This window comes from Microtus pennsylvanicus, chromosome 11 (genome assembly GCF_037038515.1).
Source record: "Microtus pennsylvanicus isolate mMicPen1 chromosome 11, mMicPen1.hap1, whole genome shotgun sequence".
NCBI classification, from domain to species: Eukaryota; Metazoa; Chordata; class Mammalia; order Rodentia; family Cricetidae; genus Microtus; species Microtus pennsylvanicus.
The window spans coordinates 97,651,875-97,674,315 of record NC_134589.1 but is presented as its reverse complement, the minus strand read 5'-3'; the positions used below and the strand labels follow the sequence as shown (position 1 = coordinate 97,674,315).

The 22,441-nt window shown below is 47.5% G+C and overlaps 1 pseudogene; it reads right to left on the bottom strand.

The window, feature by feature from the left end:
- Nucleotides 1-533: 533 nt before the first annotated feature.
- Nucleotides 534-985, bottom strand: LOC142859557 (NADH dehydrogenase [ubiquinone] 1 beta subcomplex subunit 4 pseudogene; annotated as a pseudogene).
- Between the last annotated feature and the right edge of the window lie 21,456 nt (nt 986-22,441).

The window sequence follows — 22,441 nt, the reverse complement described above, 5'->3', positions numbered from 1 at the left end:
CCAGAGGCTCAAGGGCCCCACTTTAAACTGGGTTAGGAGAATTCCAAGGAGGAGAGATTAGTCTGGGGGCTGACTGGGGCAGAAAGATTAACCTGAAGGCTGATTGGTAGGTGGCTCTAGTGGCTAGGGTAGCCACTTTCCAGTAGCAGGGTAGGGAAAGCTGTCTTTAGCTATCAGGAGACCATGATCATCTGCTGAGCTAGCAGAAGGCTATCGGGTGCCCCTGAGCTGTGGCTCTCCTGAGAACTGCTTGCTCAGCTCCAGCCTCCTCCAGTAGACTGAAACTAAGGCCTGGTCCCTGGCAGGGGCTACTAGAAACCTGGCATGGCTCTGGTCTGGCTCCCTGGCCCATTCAAAGACAAGAAGCCATAGAAGAGAGTTCTTAAAAACTGTGGCAACGATGCTGAAGTATAGATCCTCACAGTTGACGGCTTCAGGGTGGGGAGCAGATTCAGTTTTCTTTAAGGGGCTGGCTACCTGGAGTTTAGCCATGCTCCGATGAGTAATAGGCAATGCAAATTGGACTTGATGGGTTTCTTTTTTTTTTCAGTGATAATAGATTTATTTATACAAGGATCGTGTCATCCTTGCCAAAATTAATAGGTGATATTCAAAGATCGGTCCAATTTTCCTTCTTGGATAAGTTTTTCCTTTCTGTCCCTGTCTGTTTTGAAAATGTAATACCAGAAGATGAGGGGCCCAAATGCCGCCACAGCTCCTAAAAGTGAGTTCTTGGGGTGGTTCTGAAATTAGGATAAATATTTGTTGATCTTGCATAGGTCCAGCGAATCAAGGCAGGATCTTCGATGTGCGTTTGGTGTTTGGGGTCGTTGTACTGAAGCAGATATTCCCGTTTAAGCCGGGCCCTTATGCTCAAGCACTCGATCTGCGCCTTTTGGGTGTCCGGAGACACGTCATACTCGGCTGGGTCGAGGGTTTTGGAGAGAGTGGCCAGGGGCATGGGCTTATACTTGGAACCCGACATCTTGGCTTGGTGGGTTTCTTTTAGGGGAGAGAGGATGCAATGGTGGGAGGGTGGACCTGGGAGGAATGGGAAACCTGTGGGATCAAAGTGCATGGTATGAGATTCCCAAATAATTAATAAAAAATATTATGTTGGGGAACAAGAAAAGAAAAACATTGGAGAAGAGAGGAGGCAGAAAGAAGTTAAAAGCAGGAGGATGGAGAAGGAGGCTGCAAATGCTGTTCTCTGGACCTTTTGGGGAGGGAGAAGCATTCTTTGGGGATGCGGCCACTGGTAAATTGTCTGTACACCAGGAGATTGTTCCCTATTCATGCACATATGGGTAGCATATAATAATAATAAAGGTAATAAATACTTTTGTGTTATCCTTAAGAAAGAAAAGTCCTATATGCTCAAGCATCACAGAGCCCTAGAAACATCAAGTATGGGAAATGAACCAGGGACAGAAAAGTAAATAAAGACTGTGAGGCCCCTTGTAACAGGGACCAGCAGAGTGAATCTCATAGGTTCGGAAAGCAGAATGTATAGCATGGCCTGCAGGGAGAGGACACAGGCAGGGATGTGCAAAGCACAAGTGCACCGTACACTTAAAGTGGCTAAGGCAGTAAGTGCCGTGTGCTGTTCGCCACTCTCTCTCTTTCTCTCTCCCTCTCTCCCTCTCCCTCTCTCTCCTTCTCCCTCTCCCGCTCTCTCTCTCTTTCTCTCCCTTCCTCCCTCCCTCTCTCTCCCTCTCTCTCTCTCTCAGCTGAGTGATCCCGTAAGCAGATGAAGTTATGAACTACTGGTACTAATGAAATGCAGAGAAGAGAAAAAGCAAAAGACTTGTGATCGCAAAGTTGCAAACTTATTCACAAGCGCATCCTCAAAACTTCTGCTATAGCAGCTGGAACAAAAGGAGATAGAGGGCTGAGGAGGTGGTTCTGAGGAAAAGAGCCCTGACTGCACAAGCTTGAGAACCTGAGTTCAAATCCCAGAAATTACGTAAAAAGATAGACATGTCTGTGTTTGTGTCTGAAACCCTGCACTGTGGGGGTGGGGACCAGACCATCAGTGGGCTTGCTGTTCATTAGCTTAGCTCCAGTGTCAGTGAGAAGCCTACCTCAGAGGAATAAAATAAAGAGAGCGATAGAATGGAGCACTGGCATCCTCCTCTGGCCTCTGTGGAAGTGCACAAACATACACAACTATGCCACTCACTATACACACAACCCTTGCTCACACTCTTGTGTGTACTCACACATACACACATGGAAATGAGTAAAATTTAGGAGACAAATTGAACCAGCTTTGTGTGTGGATTTTTTTTTTATCTTTTCCTGTTTGGGGAGGGGGCTGTCTTCATCATCATCATCATCATCATCATCACTCTTAGCTTGCCTCGAATTTGTGACAATCCTCGGGTATCATCTACCTGGCTCGTTTGAGATGGGTCTTTCCTTTGTCTTGGCACTCTTCAGTCAGGCTGGGGGCTGGCAGCAAGCCCCAGAGATACTCCTCTCACAAACCACAGAAAGTGCTAGACCCACCAATCGAGAGTAAGACCACTACCACAATTCAATTTTGAAGCAAGCATTAATAAATATTGGCCAGGATAATGGACTCTGGCCAGGTCCCATTCCAGGGTTCCCAGAAAATGGCAACAAGTCATTTTGAAGAGGCTTAAAAGGGCAATCCCAGAGACTACCATATTTCCCATCAGGTCCAATTAGGGGCAGACATATATCCGAATGTACTTCCTGCTTGCATGCCTCCAGCCTACATCCAATCATAGGCAGGCATACATCCTGACCTATTTCCTGCCCGCTTGCCTCAAGTCTACAGCCCTCAGTACATCTGGTGTGGGCGGGTCACACAAACTTGTTTAGAGGAGTGAAAACCACACAATTGGCTTGTTATCTTAAATAAATAGCCTCCAGCATTTCAGGAAGTATCTATCCTCAGGCAAGAGGGTTTACAGGTTAGAGGCATTTTTGTCTCCTGGATCTCTTAGGCTCAGTAATTAAAACTTAAACCATAACTTTGGGTCTCACAGAAGACTGATTTCAATAACTCCCTTAGTTTACAGGTGAGAGCAGCTGACAGAGTGGCAGCAGCTTCTCCTTTTGCCTCAGTGTCTCCTTTTTAGATTTTAATTACATCTGTACTTCTTTTGGGTGGGTTGCCCACATGCCACTGGACAGCCAGTGGAAGTAAATTCTCCTATGTGGGTCCAGAAACTGAACTTGGAGCGGTAGGCACCTTGTGGTCTTCTGAGTGAGAATGGCCCCTATAGGCTCAGATGTTGGGATGCTTGGTCCCCACTTGACAGAGCTGTTTGGGTAGGTTTGGGAGGTGTGGCCTTGCTGGGGAGAAGGTACGTCACTGAGGGAGGGCTTTGAGGTTACAAAGTCTCATGTCGTGTCCAATGTGTTTCTTCTGCCTCTTGAGCCTTGTAACCACAAGAGCTATGAGCCCTTGGCTTCCGCTCCAGCTGCCATGCCTGCGGCCTCCACTCTATATCATGGATTCTAGTCCCTGGAACTGCAAGCCTTTCTTCCATAAGTTGCTTTGGTCATGGTGTTTCATCCCAGCAGAAAGAAACCTGTATCTGCTGGGCTGCCCCACGGGCCCCCAATGCCTCTCTTTCTGTTTTAGAGATTCAGCACACGTGGACGTACAGATGAAAACAGAGTTTCTGGAAGATTACCTTCACTACTGTCATCCAGCATGCAAAGCTTAGTAGAGCTCTCACCTCAGAAGGAAGAAGAGAGATTATTCTGAAGGAAATCTGAGGGACCATGGCCCTGGAATCCAGATTCAGGATGTCCTAAATGCAATGACTCATAGTGGTAACTATTTCATGATGTCCTTATAGTAGCATAACAAACAAACAAACAAAAAGAATAAAACTAGGTTCTTTACAGATAGTAATGTAGGCAGACATTTCCTGTCCTGACTGCCGGCTCCCAAATAACCAACACAGAGACTTACTATTACTTATAAATGCTCAATTGATAGCTCAGGTTTGTTACTAGTTAACTCTTACACTTAAATTAATCCAGATCTCTTATCTATGCTTTGCTATGTGGGTCATGGCTTGTTACCTAGTTTTCTTTACTTTCTGTTTCCTCGGTGGCTTACTGTTGTTTCCCTTGACTCCACCCCTCTTCATTCCAGTATTGATTGTCCTGTCTAACTTTATCCCACCTTGCTATAAGCCAATCAGTTTTTTAATTAACTAATGAAAGTAATCCATATTCACAGTATACAGCATTGTACTATGCTAGCAGAGGGATAGGGAGAAGGCTCAGTTGAAGCACTTGTGATGTAGTCATGAAGACCTGAGTTCAGTCCCCAGAACTCATTTAAAAAAACCGGACACAGCACAGCGGTACACACTTGCTATCCCAATGCTGGGAACCAGAGGAAGCTTCCTTGGGGGTCTTTGGCCAGCCGGTCCATCCTGTTCAGAATGATCCTGGCCTAGTGAGAGATCCTGCCGGAAAAGATAAGGTGGATAACACCTAAGGAAAGACACCCAAAGTTAAGCTCTAGCCAACTCACACACACACACATGCACACACTCACACACATGCACACACTCACACACATGCACACACTCACACACATGCACACACTCACACACATGCACACACTCACACACATGCACACACATGCGCACATGCACATACTCACACACATGTACACATGCAAGCACGCACACACACAGAGTCACGCTGGCAAACACACACACACACACACACACACACACACACACACGTACATGCACACTACAATGATGGAAATAGGCAAGCAAATTACAGAAAAGCAAGAAATCTCTGCCTCGGATGTTATCTGATGACATTCTTAGCCTTTTGGTGGTTGGAAACCAGGCGTTTGTTTGTACATTTCAAAAGGGATCTTACCTAATAGTTGCAAGGACATTAGGTCAAACGCCCTGTGGGCAATAAATGGCTTTGAATGGGGCTAAAGACAGCCCAGGGCGACTTGTCTCCCGGCAGTCTCAGTTCTGATGGTGAGCCTTGGAGAGCCTTTTCAGGGCAGCCCAACTTGTTTCCTGTTACAAAACAAAGCAGTGGATGAACTGTGGCTGTGGACAAACAGGCCAGTTAACAGGAGCAATGGCCCTGGTTCCTACCTGTGCTTTGGGAAACAGCGTGGACTTGAAACCATATTGCTGGATCCTGCTCCTAATATTTCTGATTCAGTAGCTCTAAGGTGAACTCTGGAATCGCTGTGTCAGATCAAGTCCTGGGGAGCTGCTGCAGCTGCTGCTTTGAGCACTTCCCTTGAGAGCGACTGCTCTGGGACAGTGGTGTTGGAAAGGGGGTTGCTACGTGTAAAGCTATTGGTTCTCTGTCCAGATTTCATTCTCACTGCACTTTCAGATCCTTTGGAGAAATTGTCCACATCATCACCCTGCTCATTGACTCAAGTAAGATCCAGGAATGAACATTTAGGGATCCTCCTCGGTTATCAAGGGAGAATGATAAATGGTGAATATGAGCTTGGTTACATCTCTTTGATAGTCGTGTCTTGAACTAAGACATGTCAAGGATATAGGAGAATTCCAATCCAGCCCCTTGTGCTAATGTCCAAGAGGCCTTGGCATCCTCCAACAACCCACCGCTGGTCCAGCTATTTAAATGCTTTCAAGTGCACAAGAGTCACTGGGAGGTCAGAAAACAGGCAAATGCCAACTCTGTGGGCCTGGATGGAGCCTGGCATCTCTAACTACAACCTGAAGCTTGCAGTCTGTGGGCCACACCATGAAAAGCAAGAATTGGCTGCCCCTAATTTCACCCCAGTCACTTGGGGGGCCTTTTCCCTGTTTTTGTGTTAGCATGTATTGATTATACAAAATAAGGGAGGAAGAGACTCAGTTAGGAGATATAGTGATGGTCCCAAATTGGGCCATGGAAAACCTAGGCAACAGCAAAGAAATAGAAAATTAGAGTGTGAGAGACGAAAGTTTAAGGTGGCCAAAGATGAGGAAGGCAAGAGAATAGCCAGAGCTGTCCACTTTCCAGTCACTAGGGACAAGGAGGATGCTTCAGCTAGAAGCCAAGTAACAAGCAAAATCTGCAGGCTGAAAGCTCATGGAGGCAGAACACCCAACAGTGCATTAACCTGACACACCTGTGCACGGTGCAGTGCACCACCTGACACACCTGTGCATGGTGCAGTGCATAATCTGTCACACCTGTGCACGGTGCAGTGCGTCACCCTGACACACCTGTGCACGGTGCAGTGCGTCACCCTGACACACCTGTGCACGGTGCAGTGCGTCACCCTGACACACCTGTGCACGGTGCAGTGCGTCACCCTGACACACCTGTGCACGGTGCAGTGCGTCACCCTGACACACCTGTGCACGGTGCAGTGCGTCACCCTGACACACCTGTGCACGGTGCAGTGCGTCACCCTGACACACCTGTGCACGGTGCATTGCATCACCTGACACACCTGTGCACGGTGCAGTGCATCACCTGACACACCTGTGCACGGTGCAGTGCATCACCTGACACACCTGTGCATGGTGCAGTGCATAATCTGTCACACCTGTGCACGGTGCAGTGCGTCACCCTGACACACCTGTGCACGGTGCAGTGCGTCACCCTGACACACCTGTGCACGGTGCAGTGCGTCACCCTGACACACCTGTGCACGGTGCAGTGCATCACCTGACACACCTGTGCACGGTGCAGTGCATCACCTGACACACCTGTGCACGGTGCAGTGCATCACCTGACACACCTGTGCACGGTGCAGTGCATAACCTGACACACTTGTGCACACTGCAGTGTGTCAGCCTGACACACCCATGCTCAGGCAGAGGCAGCTGGAGATGTCTGAGAAAAATGAGAGAAAAGGTTATAATGGAGTGAGAACCTGGGAGTTGTTTCCCAGAGCCAGAGGCAAAGCCTTGGCATGGGGCCCCTCAAAACTCACATGCTCTGAGACCCCTGAAGAGGATATCCAGGAAGGTTCTGCTTCAGATGGGAACCAGACAGGAACTAGAATTGTCATTTCTAGATGACTTTCCCTGGGGCCCACACAGGGCACCATCCTGGGTGCCATTGGCCCATCCTGTCCACCTTCCTCTGTGGCCCCCAAACCAAGACAATAAGCCTCCCTAACCCAAAAATCCAAAATCTAAAACTTAGAAGTTTAGGCCACCAGTGGAAAATTCCACATGTGACCTCCCATGACAGCTGCAATCAAAACACAGGTGCATGGAAAACAGTGTAGAAAATTGCCTTCTGGCTATGCAGAAAAGGTTTACACAAAGCATCACTGAACTGAGTGTTTATCTTGGGAACCTTTCCAGAGATACCTTGCTGTATTTATGCATATTCCAACATCCTAAATCCAAAGCACTTCTGGTCCCAAACATTTTGGACGGGAAAACTTGATGTGTAATGTTGAACATCTACTATATGCCAGACCAGAGAGATACTGAAAAAATAATAATAAACAGTCAAATAAATAAATAATGGGGCCAGAGAGGCACCTCGCTGGGTTAGGCACCAGCTGTGCCAGCCTGAGGACCTGTTAGGATCCCCAGCATCCAGATGAGGAGAGCGAGCAGGTCGCTACAAGTGTCTGTCACCCCAGCAATATCGCCCTCACTGACTGGCCAGATTCAGTGAGAGACCCTGTCTCAAAAATAATAAAGGGGAGAAGATTTCCCTCCCCTCTCCGTTTAGGATGTAGGTTATAATACCTCAGAGACCTAAGGAAAAGACAGTCACATTGCCTGCACCCAGAGAAGGAGGCAACTGGTTTCTACTCCCAATGGGCACCATCCCCCTCTAGTCTCTGCCATCTCTGCTGGAACGTTCAAAAAGAAGCCACACTAACATGATGAACTTAAGGGGTTAGGTAAATTAGGGTGTCTGGTGTTTTCACCCAAGACCTTATGGGGTCGATTTGCACACTTTTGGCTTTTGTTTCCAAACCTTTAAAGATAGCCCCTAGAAGAAGTACTCCGGTGTAACTCCTGTAATGCAAATGCATGTCCCAAAATAAAAGCAAGACGTTGAGTTGCGAATTTTGCACCAGTAAATGTTCTATGGGCCTCACTTGCAGAAGGGTTCCTGGAGCGTGTTGCCGCTCCGCACGTTGCGATGCCGCCACCTAGTGACCATACATGAAAGAGCTGAGGAAGCCTGGCGTCTAAATCGCCAGATCTTAGGGTAGGCTGCATCCTGTTAACACCAGCCTGGGCGGTGGCTGTTTTTAGCTGGGTCTCTCCTTCTGTGCCACTTTCATCATGGAAACTGGCTCTCTAGGCCCAAAAAAAGCTGCGGCGTGCTCTGCAAAAGCTGTTTAAGGGCCAATTTTAGCTGCATTTCTTAGAATTTGGGCTCCGAGGAGGAAGGAGGGATGTGCGGTTCCCAGGAAGTTCTGCATCTTCCTTCCGGGGAAGAAGGTGAGATCATCCACTCTTCGGCTCTAAGCTTCTGCAAAGAGAAGAGAACTTTGAAATTTTTCGAGGCAGCAGCCGCTGTGTTCAGAAAGTTATACCACGTTCCGTTAGAATTTTCTCTACTTAGGTCATCACACCTGAGCTTTAAAATTAACCTCTCAAGAAAGCTTCGAATTATGACTATGAAGAAATTATGACTTGGAAAAGTTAAGTGACTAGCTAGCGTCAAAGAGTCTTGATATCACCTCCAGTTTGTGCTCTGAACCCACAACCCAAACAAGGTATCCATCTGGAGTTGAAAGTCCGGGGCTGAGGAGGCTGCGCAGTTGGTAGATAGACTGTGTCGGGCTTGCGCAGCCCTGGGTTCACACATTAGCTGGGCGGAGGGCACACAGCCTGCCATCTCAGCATGCAGAGAAGCGGAGGCAGGAGAATCATAAAAAAAAACAGAGATGGGCATCGTCCCGCCATCACATGTACTCTATGAACTCTGCTGCCAGCTCACTGCGCCGCCTGCGCCGCCTTGGACAAGCCAATTTCTCTGGGTCTGTTTCCTCTACCGGCAGAATGGATGTAAGAATCACAGTGCCTGCCTCATAACGTTGTCAAGATTCACATAGAATTATGAACCCCCATGACTCAGTAGCTCCACTTCTTGGCTTGAGTACCTCCCGAGACTTCCACACTCTCCTACAGATTCCAGAAGATGGATGGAGTTAGGTTCCACGCGGCGCATACACACACACACACACACACACACACACACACACACACACACACACCGGGAAAAGCCTGATGTATCTTATGAGTGCCATGTTCTGTGAGCCAAGGACTATACCTTACTCACTGTACTGGTCCTCAGCACTGCCCTAAACCTACTCTCCTGGAACTATCCTCCAAGCGGACACTGTTTCACAAACCGCAAGCTGAGGAGGGGCTCTCTGGAGCTGTGACCTGTGCCTTATTTCCAGTCACACCTGGAAGACAAACTGCCTTTTCCAGTACACTAGACACTCCTGAGGGTGAGGCTTTGTCTTATCACCGCACTAGGCCCGTTGCCCTTCCCAGCACCTGGCACACAATAGGTCTATGCCAGTGGAGGAACAGATGGTTACCTGCTGCGTGTCAGACCCTCGTGCTAGTCACGAGAAGTGCAAAAACATGAACAAGCCTCAGAAGACAAGCTATGAGGCAGACTGACAAGCAGTCAGCCGGAACTGATGGACTGGGGGAGCCTGAAGGAGCAGGCATGGGGGACAGGCAGATAAACATGAAATCACATAAAGACCCTAACCTAGCTCGGTGGGGGCCTACCAAACAACCCCTCGGTCCTGAAGTTTGAGTGTAAAATGTCCCCCACGGGCTCATGTGTTTAAACACTCGATCTCCTGTTGGTGGTATTATTTTCCAGGGGTGTGAAGCATCCCCACTTCCTGACTTCAACCCTGGGACTTCAAACTCCTGCCCGTGTCTCACTCAGCATGCTGGCCTGTGCCCCCTTGGAAGTCCAGATACGCCTTCATTCTTGTCAGACGCTTGCCACAGCCATGAGATCTCACCTGAGTGTATCCCACACAGTAGGAGTGTACAGGAAGGAGAGAGGAGACAGGTGGGCTCTTGGGGGGGGGGTGCTGACCACATGACCAGCCTGTTGGCCTGGGTGCCACACAGTGCCAAGGTATAATGGTTAGCTCGTCATTGTGACAGGATCTAGAATCCTCCGTGGCAAACCTATAGGCACGCCTCTACCCAAGCCATGCTAACTGTGGGTGGCACATGCACCAGCTGGGGTGAGCATCCATCCCTCCGGCACTGGCTGCAGATGCAATGCTCCACCATCTCCAGCTCCTACAGTCGTGATGTGCCTGCCACGGCTGTTCCAGCCTCAGATGCTCAGTGTGAGCCCAAACGAACCTTTTTTCCTTAATTGTTTCAGTCTTTTGTGGCACTGAATGACTAATACAAAGGACAGAGACCTTCCTTGACAAATCTCAGTTTCCAACCCAACCCCCACTCCCGGCCCCAGAAACCTGCCTAAACGGCTCCATCCAGAACTCTAGCTTTGGCTATTTTCCTCTAAGGTCGAGGTTCATGCCTTAGGATCTGTAGCAGGAAGAGTTCTAGATGACTCATTTAATCACAGCTAAGTGGCAGGCTCCCCTTTCCCATCACTTTCTTCCCTTGCCTGTGACTGTTACCTGGCTGGGACCTGGTGGCACAGCTGTTCTGTGAAGTTACTGTAACCCAGTTCTCCGGGGGCACTGCTGTCCTGTGGGGAATAGCTAAAAACATCTCCAGGCATTTCTGTTGTCACAGCTGGAAGGTTGAAGGTTGCTAGGGACGTCAAGTAGGTAGGGCAGGGATGCCGCTAAGGGCCCTGAAGTGGCCAGCACACCACCTCCCTGCCCTTCGGTCACCCAGTGTTACCTGGCAGGGAGCGTCGGCAGCACTGCTGTGGAGACCTCACTTACCCCGCAATGAGCTGGCTCAGGAGTACTGGGCACTGCTGGACCCTTTCAAGCCCTCCTGGATGAAGTCCGATGAACAGAGCGTGGCTCTGGGTTTTCCTGACTTTATTTCTGCTTTATTACATCCATCTTCCTGTGACTTCAATCAGTTACCCCATCAGTGACCCTGAGCCTCAGCCATTCCCTGCTTTGCAGTCTGAGTACATTGGTGTAGACCTAGTGTGTGTCAGGTGCTATGTGGGGCACTGAGCACAGACTGGCAAATAAGACACAGTGTCTACCTCCAGGAAGGTTCAGTATACAGGAGCAGGCAAAATTCGTTCCTCTGGTGTAACTGGACATAGGACACCAGGTGACACAGCTCTGGAAAGCCATTGCTCGTTGTATGGCCTATGACACGTGTCCCTGCAGGACAGCTTCAGAAAAGCAAGAGACTATATGGCTGCTCTGCCATTGACTAACATGGTAGAAAACCAAACAGAGGCTGTTCATTCAAGAGGAGGCAGCTTAACTGTCCCTTGAAGAGAATGGAGACAGCCAGGAATAGACAAGCAATATGCCTCACGATGGAAAGGATGGGCAGGTGTTTAACAGAGAAACAAACACCACTGAGACTGTCAAATCCCAAAGAGTGGTAGCAGATGTCACAGTGGGAGCCAAGACCTCATTAAAGGCCTAGTGTGAGCTTAGGGACCTGGTGGGGCAGCTGGTTCTGAACTCATGCCAGCTCCATGAAACACACAGTTATCATGCAGATTGTGAAGGAGGAAAGCAGACTTTCTCATTAAATGGTCAGAGTGTCCCAACCGAGAAGCTGCAGCAGAATGGGCATCAGATGTATGGCACCAGACTCCAGAAGCTATGTGCTTAACAGCTCCTCCTCTTAGTCTAAGGAAAGCATTTAGAAGTCAAGAAGGAATAGGTGATCTGGAGTTCAAAGCACCAGCAGAGACGATAACTTCTCAGAAGAAAGGAGGCAGACTCCGGAAACAACCAAATGCCAAGCTCTCTGCTCCATCCTTGCCTCTGTGGAACTGAGAAGGGACATCAGATTACTTTGTGACTAACCTCAGCTGATAGCTCACAGGACAACCACAAAGAATGCGTTTTGAGGCATGCTGCAATCAATTAGTAATGTCTGTACGGGAAATAGTGGTGCACTTAAGCCTAGGCTTGCATCTCTGCTGTGACCAATAAGGAGCCACTGAAAGTATCTAAATAGGTTGTTTTTTTCTTCCTGTTATAACAGAGTACTACTGAGAGAATAATTTGTAAATAACAGAAATTTGTTTAGATCACAATTCCGAGTCTGGCACTACACCTGGCAAGGGCCTTTGTGCTGTGTGAGCCCTTGGAAGAATGCGGAAGCGCATCAGAGAAAACAGTGGGTCTAACTCATCTTTTCATCAGATCCACACACTAGCTCCCTTCACCAGGGCAGAGACCTTCCGGCCCTAACCAACTTCTTAAAGTTCCCACTTCTTATTCCTGTTACAATGACAATTGGATTTCAATAGAAAGATGGCCTGGTGAGCAAAATGCTCACCACACAAGCATGAGGATCTTAGTTCAAATCCCCAGGGCCCACATAGTGATGTGGGATTACCCTCTGTATGCTGTGAATATGTTTTATTACCATTAGTTAATAAAGAAGCTACTTTGGCCTATGGCAGGGCAGAATATAGCTACGTGGAAAAACTAAACTGAATGCAGGGAGAAAGAAGGCAGAGTCAGACAGACACCATGTAGCCACCCAAGAAGGTAACAAACCATGAGCCTCGTGGTAAAATATAAAAAATAAAAATGGGTTGATTTAAGATGTAAGAGTTAGCTAATAAGAAGCCTGAACTTATAGGCCAAAGAGTATGGAATTAATATTAAGTCTTGGGGTGGTTATTTCATAAGTGGCTTTGGGAACAGGTGGGTGGAGAAAACCCTGTCCAGGGGCACAAACAGAATGGAGAATATTTCTATCTACAAGATGGGACCAAACAAATCTGCAGTTTCAGTGCTCCAATAGCAAGATGGGAGGCTCAGGTGGGAGAATTCCTGGAAGATCACACAGCAGGAATAAGAAACCCTGTCTCAAACAAGGTAGAAATCAAAGACCACTCTTGATTCTATGATCAATAAAACTGACTGATAGAATTGATAGAATCTGATTGTCACATTGATACACACAAACACATAGGAATGAATGAAGGCACAAACACACACAAAGATACACAGATGTACAGAGAAACGTAAGCACACAGGGCATACAATCAAGCTTATCCTCTGACCTCCACAAGCTTACCATGTGCACTCACACACACATGCACACACAAACACACACACAGAGAGAGAGAGAGAGAGAGAGAGAGAGAGAGAGAGAGAGAGAGATCTTGTGGTTTTTGAAGGCGCCATGCAAGCCCTAGGATGTACCTCAGCAGAGTACAGGCTGTCGATGCCCACTCACAGCAGAAGCAGACCTGGGTACTGTGGGAGGAAGTATTGCCTTCAAAATGTGAACCCTGAAAATGGTGGCCTGTTTTATCAGGGAGACTTTGTAAAATATTGTCACAGCTCTCATCACTTGCTCAGTGGCTGTTCAACCTCATTTAGGATCCATGAAATTCATCAGTGATTTTTCCCTGCCAATCATTCCTAACTTTTAGTTAGGATTTGGTTCTGATGTAATATGGATTCATTAGTGAATAATTAAGTAAATCAGAAAAGTGGACTCTGCTCAAAAAAGAACTAAAATACATATATGGTATACTTACGAATCAATAACATATAATTGTACAAATACATAAACATAAGTTCCAATGCATGCTCATAAGCGTGCACACATGTATGTGCACTACACACATGCATGCACAGAGGTACAAGTGTATAAATTCATAGCACTTGCATACATATGACTATATATGTAAAGATAATACATGTGTATACACAAAAACGTGCATATGCACATTGATACACACACACACACGTAGCAACGCATGAGGGCACAAATGCATACCGAGACATATAGATGCACAGAGAAACAAGAGCACATACGGCATACACACAGACCTACTGGCACACAAGAACACTTTTAGACACTTACGCACACAAGCACACAGACATGTATATTCACTAACTCACAGACACACAGGCACATATACACACAGACCAACAGACATACGGGGACACATACAGACATATGCACAGAGCTGGCAAGGACGGCCTGAGTGGTACCATTTACTTATTAACCAGTAGTAAATTTGCCTTCTAAACAAGTTATCTGCTCTACAAACAAATAACTCTTCTGTGCCTGTTTTCTCCTGGCAAATAATGAAAATTAAACTATAGTCTGCAAGAAGCTGTTACCACAGTTACCCACAAATTCTGAGTGCTCGGCAAATGCTGGATGATATTAAAACATCCGTGTAGGGGACAGCAAGATGGCATGGAAGGTAAAGTACTCACTGCAGCAGTTTGACTGCCTAAGTTTAATCCCCAGAATGCACACAAAGATAGAAGGAGAACTGACCCCACAGAGCTGTCCTTGAGCCTCCTCCACCCTCGTGCCATGGCACACACGTACCCACACTCTCACACGGAAATGCACACACACTTGCAGAATAATAATGAAGTTTTAAATATAAGTATTTTACATAAACAGACACACAGAGACACAAAAAAAACATATGTACACAGGCATGAAGAAACACACAAGGACACACAGAAAAAAACACAAACATGCTCACATACGGAGACAAGAGCGACAGGCGTACAGACACGCGGGCATGATCATTGCAGGAGCTGCTGAGGACAAAAAAAAGCCAAGCTTGCAACTCCTGGGACAAGGACACCATACGTCACACACATGGATTCCTCTTCACTGTGGCCAGGATCTCGAGATCAATCACTAAATGTATTCTCAGTATCACCTCCTCCCACCTGCAGGGCTGACACTGGCTTTTCCGTCACCATGGAGACAGTGGGGCTCCAGCGCTTGCCATTCAAGAATGCCAGGATGATGCGGATGATGCAGATACTTTCCACACAGGTGCCCCTACCTCTGCTGGGGTTGGATGAACTCCTGAAGAACAGAATTTGGGCTGACTTCACTGCCTGGCAAGAGTTTCCCACCTTCTAACTCCTGATCTGGTCCTGCCCACGGGGAGGAGAAGCAGTGCCCCAAAGGAGTCAGCCCTGCTTCACTTTGCACCCTGCACAACCGGAGCTCAGCTCCCCCTCCTGCTCTGAGCCAATGCAGCAATTTAGACTGTGTAGCAGGACTCAAGAATAAGGTCCTGGTTGATAACATGGTGTTTCTGCATGAGCTCTGAGGCTCAGAGAAGTTAAGTAACTGGACAAAGCTCACACAGCAGAGCAAAGAGGTGTGTGTGTGTGTGTGTGTGTGTGTGTGTGTGTGTGTGTGTGTGTGTGTGTGTGTTCGTGTGTGTGTGCACATGTGCATGTCCGTGTGCTCTTGGGTGCATGTATGTATGTGGGCATATACATATTGGTCAGAGGGTGACATCAGACATCTCCCTCTGTCACTTTGCACCTTATTTTCCAAGACAGGGTCTCTCACTGAACCTGGTACTCACGGATAGGCTAGATCAGCTGAGCAGGCTCCCGGGATCTTCCCACCCCTGCCTCCCCAGCATGATGGTCACAAGAGCAGGCCCCCAAGCTTGGATTCTCCCATAGGTGCTGGGGATCCAACCTCGGCTCCTCGTGCTCACATAGAGGATGTTTTACAGACTGAGCCATTCGCCCAGTGAGATGGGATTTGAACCCAAGTCTGACCCAGAGGCCCTGGGCCCCTAAAACTAGGGATACAGCTCAGTGGTCCAGTATTCTGCTGAGAACTTTCTATGGCAGACATTTCCACACTGTGAACCTCTCTCCTGTAACTGGGCTGTGGGAAGAGGCCATTCTGTGCAGAGGCTGTGGGAAGAGGCTGTTCTGTGCCTCCATCCTGACCCCTGGTGGTTTCTGACCATCTCTCTGCTCCTTGACTTAGCCAAGAAGTACCCCACCTTCACCTTCTCTACACATTGCTCTCTGTGCACTTGGGTCTCTGCCAAACTTTGTTTTATATAAAGAGGCCCATGGGGATGGGAACGTGCTGGCAGTGCTAGTCTGTTCCAGAGGCTCTGAGGGAGAACCTGTTTCCTGCTGTACCCATCCTGACAGGAGAGGCTCTCCACAGAGAAGCAATGGTGCCTCTCCCAGAAGCCATCAGACCCACAAAGAACTAGATTTCCCCAGAAATACCAAACAGGGAAGGCTGGAGACCCAATGTCATCCAGGGGAGGAACTTTCCTCCCAGAGAGAGATTTCACAGTTTTCACGAGAAATGCGAACAAGACAATGTTGGTGGGTGCCCAGAGGAGATTAGTAGAGAATCCTCTAGAGACAGATAAATCATGAGGGCTCTGCCTCACTCAGTGGTTTAAGCCATGAGAGGTTTCAAACTTCAAATAGACTAGCAGGAGGTGACACAACTCACAAGGGCGGGGCCTGATTGATGAACGTCAACCACTGGACACGGGTCCTTGTGGCACTCTCCTGCTCTGGCACCTTCTTACAATGGCTCTGTTCTTCTTCCTACATGTCGGGAAGTGAAGTGCTTCCCTCTCCCCTTCCAGTCCACCATGATGTGAGATGCTCCAACCTCAGCTTCCTATTTGTTACAATACCACGGCTCTGACACAAGCTAGCACTACCATGATGCTTGCCTAAGAACACAAGTCCACGTGACCATGGACTGAATCCTCTGAGATCAAGGTAAATCTTTCTTCCCTTAACTTCTTTTCTCAAGTATTTTCGTCATAGAAAGAAAGGAAAGGAGAGAGGGAGGGAGGGAGGGAGGGAGGGAGGGAGGGAGGGAGGGAGGGAGGGAGGGAAGGAGGGAAGGAGGGAAGGAGGGACAAAGGGACAGAGGGAGAAAAACAAAGAGCTAAAGTGTTACATAACCAGAGACTGAAAGTGCCATTCTGCCTTCTGTGGGTACCATTGCCTGTGACCCATCGCCCCAGTTCTTGACAAATGTTAAAGGCCTTCTTCAGATTGTAGTTCAAGGAGTGCTCTCTTGGGGATACCTGGGGAAAAGCCCAAGTGGAAGCAGGAAAAAATCCCTTTCAGCCCCCAAATCAAGTACTCAGCTGTCGAAGCTATAGAGTGTCTAGATCAGGGGTTCTCAATGTGTGGGTCTCGACCTCTTTGGGGGGTCCAATGACCTTTATACAAGAGTTACCTAAAACCACCAGAAAACACAGATATTTACATTAGGATTCATAACAGTAGCAAAATTAAAGTTACGAAGTAGCAACAAAAAATGATTTTCTGTCTGAAGGTCAGCACAGCATGAGGAACTGCATTAAAGGGCCGCAGCATTAGGAAGGCTGAGAACCACTGCTCTGGACACAGGTTGATGGGTCAGAGTGGAATAGCTTGTGGCCAGGGTGTAATCGCCTAAGAGCAAGGAAGAGCTTCCTCCTTCTCCCTTCTCTCCCACTTTCCTTCTTTCCCTCTCTCCCTTGCCTTTCTCTCTCTGTTCACCTCTCCTCTCTCTTCTCTCTCCCTCCCCCTTTGCTCTCTCATCCCATCTCTTTCCCTACCCATTTTCTGCCAGCAGTTTTCCGACAAGGTGTAGCATATTGCAAGCAATTGTGAGGTGTATCACCAGGTGATCCGTTGCTAATAATAAAGTGTTGAATGCTGCAGATCCATGTACAAGTAGGCTCAAGGTTATTCTCATAAATATTGCTTTCACTCACTGAATTCTGATGAGGCTTCTCCAGAGGGAAAGGAACGAAGGGAGGGCACAGCAACCAACAAGGAGGGGAGGTGTGCAGACCAGGGATGACAGGATGCTGGGGCCCCTTCTCTGTGCCAGGTGCTCTGTGAGATATCTGAAGGCATGTGTCACCTCTTTCTGGGCACCAGACACAGGTGCATCCTTCCAGGTCTAAAGACTAGGAGGAGAAATGCAAATTAGAAGGTGGGGTCGCTGTTCAACATTCAATTGGCAGTTCATGCTGAGTTTGCTCCAACAGATATTATCAAGACAGCAAAGATGGAGGGAACAGGCCTCCCAGAAGTTCTTGGGAGTAATGTAATTGTCATGGGTCTGGATGCCATGACTTTCCTGACCTCAGTTCTAATGTACTCCTCTTCATCCACCAGTGAGGTGAAAGGTGCTCCTCTGCAGAAAGGATGCTTGAATAAAAATCCTACTTCCTCTCTTCCTGCATATTTTAATTTGGCAGTTTTAGAAACTTTTTGTGTCCTCACTTGATGTGGGAGTGTCATATATCAATCTGTTGATTTCATTGGTTAAGCAATAAAGAAACTGCTTGGCCCTGATAGGTTAAAACATAGGTGGGAGGAGTAAAAGAACAGAATGCTGGGAGGAAGAGGAAGTGAGCTCAGAGAGACGCCATCTTCCCCTCTCCCGGGCAGATGCATAGCTCTGCTCTCTGAGGCAGACGCATGAAGCTCAGACCCAGGATGGATGTAGGCTAGAATCTTTCCCAGTAAGACTGATGCTACACAGATTATTAGAGATGGGTTGATCGGGATATGAGAATTAGCCTGTAAGGGCTAGAGCTAATAAGCCAAGCAGTATTTAAGTGAATACAATTTGTGTGTTGTTGTTTCGGGGCACAAGCTAGCCAGTTGGCTGGGGTGCTGGGGACGCAGCACCACCGCTCATATTACTACAGAACTCACTTCCTCTTCCTCAAAGTAGAGATGATAATTAATTGCACTACCCCACAAGAATTGCACACAGCCAGGCATGTGGTGCACATCTCTAATCCTAGCACTAAGGAGGCAGAGGTGGAAGGATTGCCACAAGTCCAAGACCATCCTGCTCTACATAATGAGTTTCAAGCAAGTCAATATTGCATAGCAAGTCCCTGCTTTAAAAACATGCACACAAGCCGGGCAGTGGTGGCACACTCCTTTAGTCCCTGCACTCGAGACGCAGAGGCAGGCGGATCTCTGTGAGTTCCAGGCCAGCCTGGTCTACAGAGTGAGTTCCAGGCCAGCTGATCTACAGAGTGAGTTCCAGGACAGCCAGCGCTGTTTCATGGAGAAACCCTGCCTCAAGAGAGAGAGAGAGAGAGAGAGAGAGAGAGAGAACCTGCACACAAAGCCCTGAACAGAGTGTTGAAATAAAGTGAATGATAACTGCAAGGCAGCCACCTTCAGCACTAAAATCACCACCATCATTACTGCCACCATCACCATCTCCATCACCACCATCATTAGCATCATCATCATCACAAGTATCTTCATCACCACCTTCATTACCGTTATCATCACAATCTTTACCATATTATCATCATTACCTTCATAATCATCATCACCAATGGACTCGTATCCCCATCAATTTCATCTCTATTAACATCATCATGACCATTATCGCCATCACTGCCATCTCTGGCAACATCTTCCATCATCACTATTACATCGTAACTATTCTCATCGTTATTATTATCGTTTGTATCATTACTATTTCAGCTGCCTTGACAGAGTCTCCTTTTTTCTGTGTGATATATGTCAGTGTGCCAAGATCTGGTATTTCTCTACATGACACTACTCGGCTATAGATAGAGATGTGGGACGTTTTCACTCCGCTGTTTATGTGGAGAAGGCAGGTGTCACTGATAGTTGCATTCACACTGATCAGGCACTTACCCTGTTATTTTTAAGCTGGAATGTCTGGATGTTCTGTGTGTGGTAAGGCAATGTGTAGATTTACTCCTCACAGTCCCTGCAGATCTGGCATGCTTAGGTTGCTTGCATATGCTTGACGGATGTTGCCGCCATATGCAGTAAGACAATCTCAGAAGAGTTTGGAAAAGACTTTAGACATTACTAGACATTACATATCAATGGTTACTTTGATAACCATTGGCCTGGGCATGAGGGTCTCCCCACATGCAAGATACTCAGTCAAGAGTTATGAGCAATCAGAGCAAGTGATCACTCTACATATAAGCCAAGGTGATCGTCACACAAAAACCGCTCATTCATATCCTAAGAGCAGAAGTACTTAGGACTATGGAGTCAAGTCAGGGGTCTGGATTCAAGTGTTGGCTCCTTCACTGACTGGTCCTGCAGCCCATACAAGATATTGAGGCCTCTGAACCTCCACTTGCTCAATTGTAAAGTAGGGCTAATCACAGACCCGCAGTAAATGGTGGTGAGGCTTAAAGTAAGCAGATGAATAGAAAGTGCTTTAGAATCACACTTGGCCTACATAAGTACTCAATAAACCTCTGCAATTATTGTTATTGTGCCTGCCACCACCTCTAGCATGTGTTTAAGCATTTTTCAGATCTACACACTCTAAAAGAGTTTAAATGTGTTTATTGTAAAATTAAATCACTCCCCTAATTGGAAAGTGGCCCCAGGAGCCTCAGATAGCAAGCGGGCGCAAACATGAGTACACAGAGGGAGAAACGGCACGTGCCCCGGAGGACGTGCGCACCCTCTGGACACTCACTGCTGGCCCTGCTAGCAGGGCCACACAGGAGGAAACGGGCTCAGACAGGTTTCAGAACCACAACCCAGGTCCAAATGCATCATCTTGGGCTTCAAGTTGTTAAGAAAGGAGTATTTGAAGATACTCATTTGGCCTTCCGTAGACATGTGTCTAAGCTGTCTCTACAGGTTAGCGTTGAAAACGGAGTTGTGATAAGGGTAGAATTAAACTTGAGGTTAGGATTAGGAGCGGGGTAACAGTAAGAACCAGGGTTAGCAATTGGATTTAGATTAAAATTAGGGTTTGGGTGAAGGTTCAAGCAGGGCTAGAGTTCAGGTTGGGACTAAACTTAGAACCAGGTTAAGATTTAGGGTTAGATGAGGGTTAAGGTTAGGAACAGGATAAAATATTGGTGAGAGTTGGGTTAGGGACTCTGAGGTCAGGGTTAGAGTTGGAAGTAAGGCTGCAGTTGAGATTAAGATGAGGGTTATGGGCAGGTCAAGTGATGGGGTTAGGATGAGAGTATGGGTTAGGGTAAAGGCTAGAGTCAGAATGTGGGTTAATGTAAAAGTCAGGGTGAAGATTCCTACCAGACTGCCATCAGGCTGGTGCTAGGCTCTGAATTCCTCACACTTATTCGGGACCTGAAAGGCTGTCTTTCCCCATCTCTGATCCACGACTGACCTCTCTAGTCAGTGACCATCAGAATGATCACGTCTCAGAGCTGCTAAGTGCATCCAATAGAACAAAAGCAAGAATATCAAAGCACAAGGAAAGGCTCCTGCCCCCATCTTGTCCTTTCTCAACACCAAGACCTACTGTGCAACAGCCTTCTGCTCTCAAGAGGAAACAGGCCGTTCCTCTGTACTGTGCCCATACAGACTGTAGAATCCTAAAGTTCATGCTGTCTTCTGTGATGAAAGATACTAGGGCTTCCTCTTCTAGGAAAATGTCCTCTCCCTCCCCCACCTCCTTGTACTGGAAAGCCTATGCTCCCACTTACAAACAGTTCTAGCGCTGAGCTCGGATCTCGGCATGAGCCTCAAGTGGCAGGTGCATAACACAATTAGAGTAGCTGCCTATTATCCCCCATTATTGAATAATAGGTTCATTAATAGCTCCTCTTTTCCCTCACCGTGAGAGTCTCCTGCTAAAAAGAAACATAAACACCGAGACCGGAGGTGAATAAGAGTTGAACTTGACCCCAGAATAGCCAGTGTCAGTGTCAATTCACATACCCCAGACTGCCACAGTTACATAACCAAATCCCTGCCAGGGCAACTCCTTGATGCACTGATCCAGAATCCCTCACCCAGCAGCCCACGTGGTAATAGCAGGAAATAAAAAGCCATCTCATGATTACCTGGCATATCCTCACCACAGTTCTGCAAGCCACATGGTGCTAGCTCATCTCTCCTTTCACAGACAAAGAGACTGAAGGGCCAAGAGCTTCCTTCATTTGTTCAAAGCACATGGTAAGGAAATGTCTCAAGACGCCAAGCCCAGGCTGGTGAGACGGCTCAGTTAGTAAACATTCACTTTACAAGCAGAAGGACCTGAAGTGAATCCCTAGAACACAAGTAAAAACGCCAAGCACAGAGACCTGGACTCTATCACAAGCACTGCGGAGACAGGGGAATCACTGGTGCTCAGCCAGTCCAGTCTAATTGTTCGTCACAGGCCAATGAGAGACCTTTCCTCAGAAACGGTTCTTCCAAACATGTCCTCTGGCCTCTGCATGCACATTCATATACACACATGCGCACCTGTATGTACACATGCAACCGCACCCTCACATACACAAGCGTGTGAAAAAAAAATAAAAGTTCCTTTTAAGCCTCCAGCTTCTCAGGATCCACTATAAGTCCAGTGCTTCCTGGGTTTTCCGTCACCTCTCTGGGACTGTAGCTTGGTGATGCACACACAATCTTTTCTCTAGTTTGCAAGCGTTTTTCTGAGTTCATACCTCTGTCCACAGAGAAGGCAGCATGATTTGCGCTCCTTTCCCTGTTCTGCTTCTCTACTCCTTCCATCCTGAATATCCAACGTGAGAAAGCCAGCGTCTCAGGAGCTGG